Raw genomic sequence first — 14,248 nt, forward strand, 5'->3', positions numbered from 1 at the left:
GGCTAGAATACATAAGCTTGAATACACAAGAATTAGCGGAAGCGACAATATATGAGTACACACATAAGTAAACAAGTCTGCCTTAAGAAGGCTAGCACAAACATCAACAATGATCTAAAAAGGGAAGGCCTCCTTCCTGGGAGCCTCCTAACTATCACTGGTCGTTGGCGGCCTCCACGTAGTGGTACGCACCCTCGGGGCAGTAGTAGTCATCGGTGGTGGCATCTGGCTCCTGCGATCCATCATCTGATCGCAACAATCAGGTACAGGGGAAAAGAGTTAGAAAAGCAACCGTGAGTACACATCCAAAGTACTCACAAGACTTACATCAAATCTATACTAAGAATGCATCAGTATCAAAGGAATGGGGATATATCTTTGGACTGAATTGTAGAAATGCCAAAATAGAGGGAAGGCTTGGCCTATCAAAGACTAGCATCTTGCATCGTCTTGAAGCATTAGAAGAGTGCAGAGTAACATGACATAGGTAATAAGTATATTTTTGTATCAATGCCCAAAGATCCTTCCTCGACTCCCTGCGAGAAAAGAATCCCGGAGGCATCATATCAATTTCATGTCTCCAGCATCTAGTTCTAGTTGCATAGATCGGGATACAATTCTGAGCGTCCGTTACCGTGGACACGTCTATTCGAATAGATTAACTTCCCTGTAGGGGTGCACCAACTTACCCAACATGCTCAATTAAATTTGGTTGGACACACCTTGAGATCATGCTCGTCCTCAGCTGATCAACACACTGTAGTCCTACGTAGGCTCAATGAAGAGGCCAGCACACCGATCTATGTCCTAAGCGCTTAGGGGTCTTAGGCCCATCGCCCTTTGCACTCATGCACATTGCATGGACAGCCGGGATCAGTCCTGGCTACCTCTTTATACAAAGCAAGTGCTTACGTGGACTACCCGGTCACGTGCCGCTCAATCACTGACGTTAGTGAGCTTTCGGAAGAAACGTACGATGCAGAGTGCCCATACTTATTCCCACGTGGTGGTCAGTGTGAAAAGGCAGAGGCCTGCTCGGATCACATATCCAAACCATTACTCTTGGGAGTGCGCGGAGATGATCAATGATCCACGATCTGTGGGCATGTTGCCCTATCTCACGTATTTAGAGCAAGGGATAAGAATGTTCGGCTGCACCGCATAATTATCTTGTGGGTACCATCCCGGTCAACCTGACTCCACATCACTCGCGTGTACTCTCATGGTCACCTGACTTCACATTTCTCTCGCGGGTACCCCGCGGGGCCGACCCGACTCCAACATGGTTCTAGGGTATAGTCAAAGCAACCGTGTATCCATAATACCGAGGGGGAAACCGAGGAATCACCCTTGATGGACTCCACTTGATGTAACCATCAAGGTGAACTTGCAGAAATCACCTTCAATGGGTTCACACTTGAGGTTTTGCACATCAGAGTCGTTATCGGGTGTGGTGAAGAAGGAATCACCCTTCATAATCCACGGTCGAATAGCTATACTACAGACATATCATCAAGAGTGCGTCATGAGGTATCACCCTCGGCACTCGATAGTAGCTTTGTAGAGTCGTACAACTAAGGGGGTGTGAGGTGATGTGTTGGGCTCTGGACATCGATCACGTTGATCGAGTCATCCGGTAATAAAGCGAGGGTCACAGGGACAAGGTGAGGGGTCACTGATAGATCACTAATCAGCATATACTAAGCATATAGGACAACAGGTAAGGTAATAATAGCAGGTTACAAAAGCAAGTTATACATCATAATAGGACCTATCGAACAACCATAGCAAAATCTAATGCAAGCATGAGAGAGAAATAATGGGCGATATAGGAATGATCAGGGGGTTTTGCTTGCCTGGAAGCTCTACAGAAGAAACAGATCTTCAACGAAGTCGATGATCACCAGATCATCAGCGGGCTTGGGGTCTATCGCAGTATCGAGGTCTACCAAAAAAGAATCAACAAAGGGGAAACAAATAAATAGCGGTGCAAACAAAAGCATCACAAAGCATGACATGGTAATACGTTGTGCTAAGGGTGAACTAACGCAGTGCTACACGTTACAGATGGAGCGAAAAAATATCCAGGAATATTTTCCCGGTGTTTCATAGTTTTCGAACAGATGAATCAGAGAGGAAGGATCGATGTTCATCATGTTAGAGGCATGTGCTAGGTATGTCGATGGCGTATTCGGATTTTTTACATTTTCTGAGTAACTTTCATTTATAAAACTTTTTCATCTGAGTTATGGTTGAATTTATATGATTTTTTCAAAGTTTAACAAGTATTCTAAAATTTATGAATTTACTTTAATTCGAAATAATAAACAGACAAATTGCTATGGCTACACAAGAGTGTAGCCAGCAATGTGTGCATGTGTATGACATCTGGGGTCAAGGCTGGGTTGACCCGGTCAATATATTGACTGGTCAACCGATGAACAGTGACTGTGGGTCCCAGTTGTCATTGTCACAGAACTTTTAATTAGGTATATAAAGAAAATTTGAGCCCATATGTTATGGGTAGAACTAACTAAACTAGGTATTAATCGTAACAGGGGGATTAGCCTTTAAATCAGACCGGACCGGCCCAGGTGGAAGTGGACAAAGCCACGGTTGGGCCTGCACGCGCACACACACTCACCCAAGGTAGAGGAGCGACGCAGCCGTGCGCGGCCTGCGTGAAACCGGCAGGGCTGGCGGTGGTAGCAAGTGCTGTCGAGCAGGGGCCGGCGTGGCCGGGCACGCGCGACCAAGAGCGGCCGGCAAGACGTAGGCGCGGTATAGCAGCAGCACATCAGAACACCAGGAGCGACAGTAGTGTGTAGTGGGCAGTAGCAGTATGTAGCCACAGAACGCAGCAGCAGGCGGCGGTGAACAGCGACATGCATCAGCACTAGAGGAAGCAACAGCAGTAGCAGCAGAGTAGTGGGCAGCAGCGGCGACGGCAGCAACATAGCAGCTGCGGTGGCAAATCAGCAACAAGAGCGGCGGCAACACCTAAGAGCGGCTAGAGCTAGGACTAGCAGCAGCAGGTGTGGGCGCACGGCTGGGGGCACATGCTGGAGTGGGCGAGGCATGGCCCGGGCGCGCGCCTATGCTGGGCGCGGCCGGGGCACCGAGCAGGGGCAGGGGCCGCGCGGGGGTGCGGTGAGCGCAGCCAGAAGGACGAGCTCCATCTCTGGGCTACGGCGGTCCATGGAGGCGGAGAAGGCAAGGAAAGGGGGGAATCGACATGGCTCACCAACAGGAAGGCCGGGGACGTGCTTACAACGGCCGAGGTGGCGTGGTGGTGTAGATCGACGGTGCTACTTCTTCAGCTTGCGTTGATTTTTCCCTTGAAGAGGAAACGGTCATGCAGCAAAGTAGAGATAAGTATTTCCCATAGTTAAGAATCAAGGAATCAATCCAGTAGGAGGCACAATCAAATCTCCAATATATGCACCTGCACATACTAACAAACACTTGCACAAAACGCGAAAAAGGGGTTGTCAATCACTTCATGGTCATGAACAAGAGTGAGAACTAATAGAGATAAGTAAAAGATAAATAAAAGAGCAAACTAAAGTAAATGTACATAAATTGCAGCTGGTATTTTTGGGTTTTTGGGGTTTATAGATCTGAAAATATATGATGGAAAATAGACCCGGGGGGCATAAGTTTCACTAAAGTCTTCTCTCTTGAAAGGAAACATATGGTGGGTAGACAAATTACTGTTGAGCAATTGATAGAAAAGTGCATAGTTATGAAGATTTCTAAGGCAATGATCATGAATATAGGCATCACATCTGTGAGAACTAGACCAGAACAATTCTGAATCTACTACTATTACTCCACACATCGACCAACTCCTGCCTGCATCTAGAGTATTAAGTTCATAAGAACAGAGCAACGCTTTAAGTAAGATGACATGATGTAGAGGGATAAACTCAAGCAATATGATATAAGCCCCATCTTTTTATCCTTGATGGCAACAATACAATACATGCCTTGCTACCTCTTCTGTCACTGGGTGAGGGCACCGCAAGATTGAACCCAAAACTAAGCACCTCTCCCGTTGCAATAAAACCAATCTAGTTGGCCAAACCAAACCGATAGTTCAAAGAGAAATACAAAGATATCTTAATCATGCATAAAAGAGTTCAGAGTAGACTCAAATAATATTCACAAATAATCTGATCATAAATCCACAATTCATCGAATCTCAACAAAGAAGATTACATCGGATAGAACTCCAAGAACATCGAGGAGAATATTGTATTGAAGATCAAAGAGAGAGAAGAAGCCATCTAGTTACTAGCTATGGACACTTAGGTCTGTGGTAAACTACTCACGCTTCATGGGAAGGTGTCAGCGATATACAACACGGTGTAACCTGGTTAGAAGTATGACTCAGCTGGACTTGGCGACTCACTAGTGACCCATCCGGACTTGGTGACTCACTAAGTGACCGCCTGGATTTCTCGACTCACTGATGACCCGGCCGAGCCTGGCGACTCATGGGTGACCCGGCAGGCAGGTCAGATGAATGACAAGGCCCAAGGCCCAGAAGGCGACTTACGAGAAGACCGGCTCAAGGTACGGTGTCCGGTGGTCCGGCTTGAGAAGGAAGGCATAAGGAATATTTACCTTACAAGGGAAGCAAGACTAGGATTCCACTTGTAATAGAATAGTCCTAATCCTACTAGGACTCCAAATGTAACCCGCCCCTCCAACTTATATAAGGACAGTCAGGTTTTGGGAGATACAAGTCTAGATGAGACAGACAAGTCAATAGCTCTCAAGGGAGAGGTAGCGAAAGAGCACTCTTGTAATCGTGAGCGTCATGATGAATATCAATAAAGCAGGATGTAGGCTATTACATCCATCGTGAGGGGGCGAACCTGGGTAAAACCTTGCGTATCTCGTCCCACTCAAGCCCTCTCAAGCTACCATGTAGATGTGTTGCCTCATGACTAAGTCCTCACACTAGGACATCTGTCATGAAAAAACCACGACAGTTGGCGCCCACGTGGGGCCAGCGCACGGTGGTGTTGAGTTCTTGAAGGGAGCACTTCAAGGATCGAGAAACTCGTGAATAAACGGACAAAGAAGAGCGCAAGGTAACCCTGGGTCAGACAACCTTGAGCGCAGCCAGCAATATTCATCGTGTTAAGATCAGAATCATGACTGAACTTCGGAGTTGTCAAGTGCAAGATGGTGATCGAGAGAGAGCTAGGGTTGTGTCCAATCTGCCGCTGCCATCCAGAAAAATTGTCGAGACCAAGATTAAACTTTCCGCTGCAATTTTTTCTCAGGTTATGGGACGGATACACCGAGACTGACATGATGCAATCCTGTGTTGTGGTCAAGTTGTCGTAGTCCTTCACTACTGCAAGATGATGCTAACACGACACTACGATCAGAGACCCTTCAACGAAACTGTGTGCGATGCAATAATTGCAAACGGTGGTGTAAAAAACCCGTCAAAAAGGCACAAAACGTTTGCGATGACGGATGCATCAAACACGGTACAGATTTTAGTTGCGTGTGCGATTCAGGGCATATGGTTCAGTTCAATTAACCGTTTTCGACGAGTAGGAACAAAAGAAATGGGCATCCAGATGAAGTTGTGTGCGATGTACAGCATACGGTTCACACGGATGAATTGTTTGTGATTAGGCAACACAAAAGGAACGGTCAGCCAGATCAAGGTGTGTGCGATGTATAGCATATAGTTCACTTGGATGAACTATTTGTGATTAGGCAACACAAAAGAAACGGTCAGCCAGATCAAGGTGTGTGCGATGTAGGACATGCGATTCACCCGGATGAACTATTTGCATTGAGACAAGAGAACATAAACGGTTCAATATAACAAATACCATAAATATTGAAGGTTCAAATTCAAAGATTACAATGCCCAAATTCAAACATTGCAAGCTGCATCATTTTTGAAAAGGGATCAACCACTTACAAGTCATGTATGGGTTTGACATAATGATTTCCAATTACTTTGCCATATGTTCTTCCCATATGAACTTTGGCATTTTTGGAGAAACTTCCATTCAATAGTACCAGCCGGCTCTACTGATCATACCATTGATCTTTCCTAATTAAATGTGTGTTCAACCTCAGTACACTCAGCACCTTTGCTCTGGCAAGAAAGAACCTGGCGAGTGTAATCTCCGGTGGAGTCCCTCGGTAGGAGTTCAAAGTAATATTTGAGAGATGCAGATCCAAGCATTCGATGTGATTGTCGTTATAAATATCTTTTGGGGAACGTAGTAATTTCAAAAATATCATACACACACGCAAGATCATGGTGATGCACAACAACGAGAGGGGAGAGTATCGTCCATGTACCCTCGTAGACCGTAAGCCGAAGTGTTATGGGAATGCGGTTGATGTAGTCGTACGTCTTCACGATCCGACCGATCCAAGTACCGAACGCACGGCACCTCCGAGTTCACCACACATTCAGCTCGATGATGTCCCATGAACTCCGATCCAGCAGAGCTTCACGGGAGAGTTCCATCAGAACGACGGCGTGATGACAGTGACGATGTTGCTACCGACGCAGGGCTTCGCTTAAGCACCGCGACGATATGATCGAGGTGGATTATGGTGGAGGGGGCACCGCACAGGGCTTGGAACAATCAACTTGTGTGTTCTAGGGTGCCCCCTGCCCCCGTATATAAAGGAGCAAGGGGGAGGCCGGTCGGCCCTTGCAGGGCGCGCCAGGAGGAGGAGTCCTCCTCCTAGTAGGAGTACGACTCCCCTTTCCTACTCCTACTAGGAGGAGGAAAGGAAGGAGGAGAGGGAGAAGGAAGGAGAGGGAGGAAAGGAAGAAAAAGGGAGGCCGGCCCCCTAGTCCAATTCGGTTTGGGCTAGGGGGCGCGCGCCTTGCCTCCTCTCTTCCACCACTTGGCCCATGAGGCCCAATACTTCTTCCCCGTATTCCCGTAACTCCCCGGTACTCCGAAAAATACCCGAATCACTGAGAACCTTTCCGATGTCCGAATATAGTCATCCAATATATCAATCTTTACGTCTCGACCATTTCGAGACTCCTCATCATGTCCCCGATCTCATCTGGGACACCGAACTACCTTCGGTACATCAAATCGCATAAACTCATAATACCGATCGTCACCGAATGTTAAGCGTGCGGACCCTACGGGTTCGAGAACTATGTAGACATGAACGAGACACGTCTCCGGTCAATAACCAATAGCAGAACCTGGATGTTCATATTGGCTCCTACATATTCTACAAAGATCTTTATCGTTCAAACCGCATAACAACATACGTTGTTCCCTTTGTCATCGGTATGTTACTTGCCCGATATTCGATCATCAGTATCTCAATACCTAGTTCAATATCATTACCGGCAAGTCTCTTTACTCGTTTCCGTAATGCATTATCCTGCAACTAACTCATTAGTTGCATTGCTTGCAAGGCTTTATATTTATGTGCATTACCGAGAGGGCCCAGAGATACCTCTCCGACAATCGAAGTGACAAATCCTAATCTCGATCTATGCCAACTCAACAAGTACCATCGGAGACACCTGTAGAGAACCTTTATAATCACCTAGTTACGTTGTGACGTTTGGTAGCACACAAAGTGTTCCTCCGGTAATCGGGAGTTGCATAAGCTCATAGTCATAGGAACATGTATAAGTCATGAAGAAAGCAATAGTAGTAAACTAAAACGATCAAGTGCTAAGCTAACGGAATGGGTCAAGTCAATCACATCATTGTCCTAATGATGTGATCCCATTTATCAAATGACAACTCATGTATATGGTTAGGAAACATAACCATCTTTGACTGAAGAGCTGGCCAAGTAGAGGCATACTAGTGACACTCTGTGTGTCTATGTATTCAGACATGTATTATGTTTTCAGTTAATACAATTCTAGCTTGAATAATAAACATTTATCACGAAATAAGGAAATAAATAATAACTTTATTATTGCCTCTAGGGCATATTTCCTTCAGTCTCCCACTTGCACTAGAGTCAATAATCTAGATTACACAGTAATGATTCTAACACCCATGGAGCCTTGGTGCTGATCATCTTTTGCTTGTGAGAGAGGCTTAGTCAACGGGTCTGCAACATTCAGATCTGTATGTATCTTGCAAATCTCTATGTCTCCCACCTACACTTGATCGCGGATGGAATTGAAGCATCTCTTGATGTGTTTGGTTGTCTTATGAAATCTGGATTCCTTTGCCAAGGCAATTGCACCAGTATTGTCACAAAAGATTTTCATTGGACCAGATGCAGTAGGTATGACACCTAGATCGGATATGAACTCCTTCATCCAGACTCCTTCATTTGCTGCTTCCGAAGCAGCTATGTACTCCGCTTCACACATAGATCCCGCCACGACGCTTTGTTTAGAACTTCTCCAACTGACAGCTCCACCATTCAATATAAACATGTATCCGGTTTGCGATTTAGAATCGTCCAGATCAATGTCAAAGCTTGCATCGACATAACCATTTATGATGAGCTCTTTGTCACCTCCATAAACGAGAAACATATCCTTAGTCCTTTTCAGGTATTTCAGGATATTTTTTACCGCTGTCCAGTGATCCACTCATGGATTACTTTGGTACCTCCCTGCTAAACTAATAACAAGGCACACACCAGGTCTGGTACATAGCATTGCATACATGATAGGGCCTATGGCTGAAGCACAGTGAACACTTCTCATTTTCTCTCTATCTTCAGAAGTGGTCGAGCATTGAGTCTTACTCAACTTCACACCTTGTAACACAGGCAAGAACCCTTTCTTAGCTTGATCCATTTTGAACTTGTTCAAAACTTTATCATGGTATGTGCTTTGTGAAAGTCCAATTAAGTGTATTGATCTATCTCTATAGATATTGATGCCCAATATATAAGCAGCTTCACCGAGGTCTTTCATTGAAAAACTTTTATCCAAGTATCCTTTTATGCTATCCAGAAATTCTATATCATTTGCAATCAATAATATGTCATCCACATATAATATTAGAAATGCTACAGAGCTCCCACTCACTTTCTAGTAAATACAGGCTTCTCCAAAAGTCTGTATAAAACCATATGCTTTGATCACACTATCAAAATGTCTATTCCAACTCCAAGAGGCTTGCACCAGTCCATAAATGGATCACTGGAGCTTGCACACTTTGTGAGCACCTTTTGGATCGATAAAACCTTTAGGTTGCATCATATACAACTCTTCTTCCAGAAATCCATTCAGGAATGCAGTCTTTACATCCATTTGCCAAATTTCATAATCATAAAATGCGGAAATTGCAAACATGATTCAGATGGACTTAAGCATCGCTACAAATTTCGTAGTCAACTCCTTGAACTTGTCGAAAACCTTTCGCACCAAGTCGAGCCTTGTAGACAGTAACGTTACCATCGGCGTCAGTCTTCTTCTTGAAGATCCATTTATTCTCGATGCCTTGCCGATCATCGGGCAAGTCAACCAAATTCCACACTTTGTTCTCATACATGAATCCCATCTCAGATTTCATGGCCTCAACCATTTTGCAGAATCTGGGCTCATCATCGCTTCCTCATAGTTCGTAGGTTCGTCATGGTCAAGTAACATGACCTCCAGAACAGGATTACCATACCACACTGGTGCGAATCTTACTCTGGTTGACCTACGAGGTTCGATAGTAACTTGATCTGAAGTTTCATGATCATCATCATTGGCTTCCTCACTAATTGGTGTAGGTGTCACAGGAACCGGTTTCTGTGATGGACTACTTTCCAATAAGGGAGCAGGTACAGTTACCTCATCAAGTTCTACTTTCCTACCACTCACTTCTTTCGAGAAAAACTCCCTCTCTAGAAAGGATCCATTCTTAGCAACAAATGTCTTGCCTTCGGATCTATGATAGGTGTACCCAATAGTCTCCTTTGGGTATCCTACGAAGACACATTTCTCCGATTTGGGTTCGAGCTTATCAGGTTGAAGCTTTTTCACATAAGCATCGCAGCCCCAAACTTTAAGAAACGACAACTTTGGTTTCTTGCCTAGCCATAGTTCATAAGGCGTCGTCTCAACAAATTTAGATGGTTCCCTATTTAATGTGAATGCAGCTGTGTCTAAAGCGCAACCCCAAAATGATAGTGGTAAATTAGTAAGAGACATCATAGATCGCACCATATCTAGTAAAGTACGATTACGACATTCGGACACACCATTACGCTGTGGTGTTCCAGGTGGCATGAGTTGCGAAACTATTCCGCATTGTTTCAAATGAAGACCAAACTCGTAGCTCAAATATTCTCCTCCACGATCAGGTCGTAGAAACTTTATTTTCTTGTTACGATGATTTTCCACTTCACTCTAAAATTCTTTGGACTTTTCAAATGTTTTAGACTTATGTTTCATCAAGTAGATATACCCATATCTGCTCAAATCATCTGTGAAGGTGAGAAAATAATGATACCCGCCGCGAGCCTCAATATTCATCGGACCACATACATCAGTATGTATGATTTCCAACAAATCTGTTGCTCGCTCCATAGTTCCGGAGAACGGCGTTTTAGTCATCCTGCCCATGAGGCATGGTTCGCAAGTACCAAGTGATTCATAATCAAGTGATTCCAAAAGTCCATCAGAATGGAGTTTCTTCATGCGCTTTAGACCAATATGACCTAAACGGCAGAGCCACAAATAAGTTGCACTATCATTATCAACTCTACATCTTTTGGCTTCAACATTATGAATATGTGTATCACTACTATCGAGATTCATTAAAAATAGACCACTCTTCCAGGGTGCATGACCATAAAAGATATTACTCATATAAATAGAACAACCATTATTCTCTGATTTAAATGAATAACTGTCTCGCATCAAACAAGATTCAGATATAATGTCCATGCTCAACGCTGGCACCAAATAACAATTATTCAGGTCTAAAACTAATCTCGAATCTAGATGTAGAGGTAGCGTGCCGAGGGCGATCATGTCGACTTTGGAACCATTTCCCACGCGCATCGTCACCTCATCCTTAGCCAATATTCGCTTAATCCATAGTCCCTGTTTCGAGTTGCAAATATTAGCAACAGAACTTGTATCAAATACCCAGGTGCTACTATGAGCTTTAGTAAGGTACACAAAAATAACATGTATATCACATATACCTTTGTTCACCTTGCCATCCTTCTTATCCGCCAAATACTTGGGGCAGTTCCGCTTCCAGTGACCAGTCCCTTTGTAGTAGAAGCACTCAGTCTCATGCTTAGGTCCAGACTTGGGTTTCTTCTCTTGAGCAGCAACTTGTTTGCCATTCTTCTTGAAGTTCCCTTTCTTGTTCCCTTTACCCTTTTTGTTGAAACTGGTGGTCTTGTTGACCATCAACACTTGATGCTCCTTCTTGATTTATACCTCCGCAACTTTTAGCATTGCGAAGAGCTCGGGAATCGTCTTATCCATCCCTTGCATATTATAGTTGATCATGAAGCTCTTGTAGCTTGGTGGCAGTGATTGAAGAACTCTGTCAATGACACTATCAACAGGAAGATTAATTCCAACTTGAGTCAAGTGGTTATGGTACCCAGACATTTTGAGTATATGTTCACTGACAGAACTATTCTCCTCCATCTTGCAGCTGTAGAACTTATTGGAGACTTCATATCTCTCAATCCGGGCATTTGCTTGAAATATTAACTTCAACTCCTGGAACATCTCATATGCTCCATGATGTTTAAAACGTCATTGATGTCCCGGTTCTAAGCTGTAAAGCATGGCACACTGAACTATCGAGTAGTCATCAGCTTTGCTCTGCCAGACGTTCATAACATCTGGCATTGCTCCTGTAGCGGGTTTGGCACCTAGCGGTGCTTCCAGAACGTAATTCTTCTGTGCAGCAATGAGGATAATCCTCAAGTTACGGACCCAGTCCGTGTAATTGCTACCATCATCTTTCAACTTTGCTTTCTCAAGGAATGCATTAAAATTTAACGAAACAACAGCACGGGCCATCTATCTACAACAACATAGACAAGCAAAATACTATCAGGTACTAAGTTCATGATAAATTAAAGTTCAATTAATCATATTTAAGAACTCCCACTTAGATAGACATCCCTCTAATCATCTAAGTGATCACGTGATCCATATCAACTAAACCATGACCGATCATCACGTGAAATGGAGTAGTTTTCAATGGTGAACATCACTATGTTGATCATATCTACTATATGATTCACGCTCGACCTTTCGGTCTCAGTGTTCTGAGGCCATATCTTCATATGCTAGGCTCGTCAAGTTTAACCCGAGTATTTCTGCGTGTGCAAAACTGGCTTGCACCCGTTTTATGTGAATGTAGAGCTTATCACATCCGATCATCACGTGGTGTCTCAGCACGACGAACTTTGGCAATGGTGCATACTCAGCGAGAACTTGTACCTTGAAATTTAGTGAGAGATCATCTTATAATGCTACCATCAATCAAGCAGAATAATATGCATAAAGGATAAACATCACATGCAATCAATATAAGTGATATGATATGGCCATCATCATCTTGTGCATATGATCTCCATCTCCAAAGCACCGTCATGATCACCATCGTCACTGGCTTGACACCTTGATCTCCATTGAAGCATCGTTGTCATCACACTAACTATTGCCTCCACGACTATCTCTACCGCTTAGTGATAAAGTAAAGCAATTACATGGCAATTGAATTTCATACAATAAAGCGACAACCATATGGCTCCTGCCAGTTGCCGATAACTGTGTTACAAAACATGATCATCTCATACAATAAAATTTAGCATCATGTCTTGACCATATCACATCACAACATGCCCTGCAAAAACAAGTTAGACGTCCTCTACTTTGTTGTTGCAAGTTTTACGTGGCTGCTACGGGCTGAGAAAGAGCCGTTCTTACCTACGCATCAAAACCACAATGATATTTCGTCAAGTTAGTGTTGTTTCAACCTTCAACAAGGACCGGGCGTAGTCACACTCGGTTCAACTAAAGTTGGAGAAACTAACACCCGCCAGCCACCTGTGTGCGAAGCACGTCGGTAGAACTAGTCTCGCGTAAGCGTACGCGTAATGTCGGCCCGGGCCGCTTCATCCAACAATACCGGCGAACCAAAGTATGACATACTGTCGAGGAACGTAGTAATTTCAAAAAAATTCCTACGCACACGCAAGATCATGGTGATGCACAGCAACGAGAGCGGAGAGTATCATCTACGTACCCTCGTACACCGTAAGCGGAAGCGTTATGGGAATGCGGTTGATGTAGTCATACGTCTTCACGATCCTACCGATCCAAGTACCGAACGCACAACACTTCCGAGTTCAGCACACGTTAAGCTCAATGACGTCAACGAACTCCAATCCAGCAGAGCTTCACGGGAGAGTTCCATCAGCACGATGGTGTGATGACGGTGATGATGTTTCTACCGATGCAGGGCTTCGCCTAAGCACCGCTACGATATGATCGAGGTGGATTATGGCGGAGGGGGGCACCGCACACATCTTGGAACAATCAACTTGTGTGTTCTAGGGTGCCCCTGCCCCTCTATATAAAGGGGCAAGGGGGGTGGCCGGCCGGCCCTTACAGGGCGCGCCAGGAGGAGGAGTCCTCCTCCTATTAGGAGTAGGACTCCCCTTTCGTACTCCTACTAGGAGGAGGAAAGGAAGGAGGAGAGGGAGAAAGAAGGAGGGGAGGAAAGGAGGAAAAAGGGGGGCCGGCCCCCTAGTCCAATTCGGTTTGGGCTAGGGGTGCCGCGCGCCCTGCCTCCTCTCTTCCACCACTTGGCCCATGAGGCCCAATACTTCTTCCCCGTATTCCCATAACTCCCCGGTACTCCGAAAAATACATGAATCACTCGGAACCTTTCTGATGGCCGAATATAGTCGTCCAATATATCGATCTTTACGTCTCGACAATTTCGAGATTCCTCGTCATGTCCCCGATCTCATCCGGGACTCCGAACTACCTTTGGTACATCAAATCACATAAACTCATAATACCAATCGTCACAGAACGTTAAGCGTGCGGACCCTACGGGTTCGAGAACTATGTAGACATGACCGAGACACGTCTCCGGTCAATAACCAATAGCGGAACCTAGATGTTCATATTGGCTCCTACATATTCTACGAAGATCTTTATCGGTCAAACCGCATAGCAACATATGTTGTTCCCTTTGTCATCGGTATGTTACTTGCCCGAGATTCGATCGCCGGTATCTCAATACCAAGTTCAATCTCATTA

Source organism: Triticum aestivum, chromosome 4A (genome assembly GCF_018294505.1).
Source record: "Triticum aestivum cultivar Chinese Spring chromosome 4A, IWGSC CS RefSeq v2.1, whole genome shotgun sequence".
Lineage (NCBI taxonomy): Eukaryota > Viridiplantae > Streptophyta > Magnoliopsida > Poales > Poaceae > Triticum > Triticum aestivum.